Below are 304 nucleotides of genomic sequence, written 5' to 3'. Positions count from 1 at the left end.
AATCTCATAAAAGTGTGGCTATATGAAACAAAAATAACTTGAACTACGCGTACTATTAACCAAATTAATGATTCAACACATGTCCATTTTTTAAACAAAAGAGTTTTAGCTGAAAGTGTGAAAAATACAATTGTTTAAATTACATTTATAAATATGTGAGAATAATAATGAAGATTTCCACATGAACAGCTGTTTCATTAGAGTCGTGAATTTTACGAGAGTGAATGACTGCTCGAAAAACATAGGAAATACTTTGACAGAACAATTACGATCGTGATTAAAGAATATACAGCTCCCCCATTCA

This window comes from Penaeus monodon, chromosome 21 (genome assembly GCF_015228065.2).
Source record: "Penaeus monodon isolate SGIC_2016 chromosome 21, NSTDA_Pmon_1, whole genome shotgun sequence".
NCBI lineage: Eukaryota > Metazoa > Arthropoda > Malacostraca > Decapoda > Penaeidae > Penaeus > Penaeus monodon.
The sequence above is the reverse complement of the archived record's forward strand: the minus strand, read 5'-3'. Positions refer to the sequence as shown.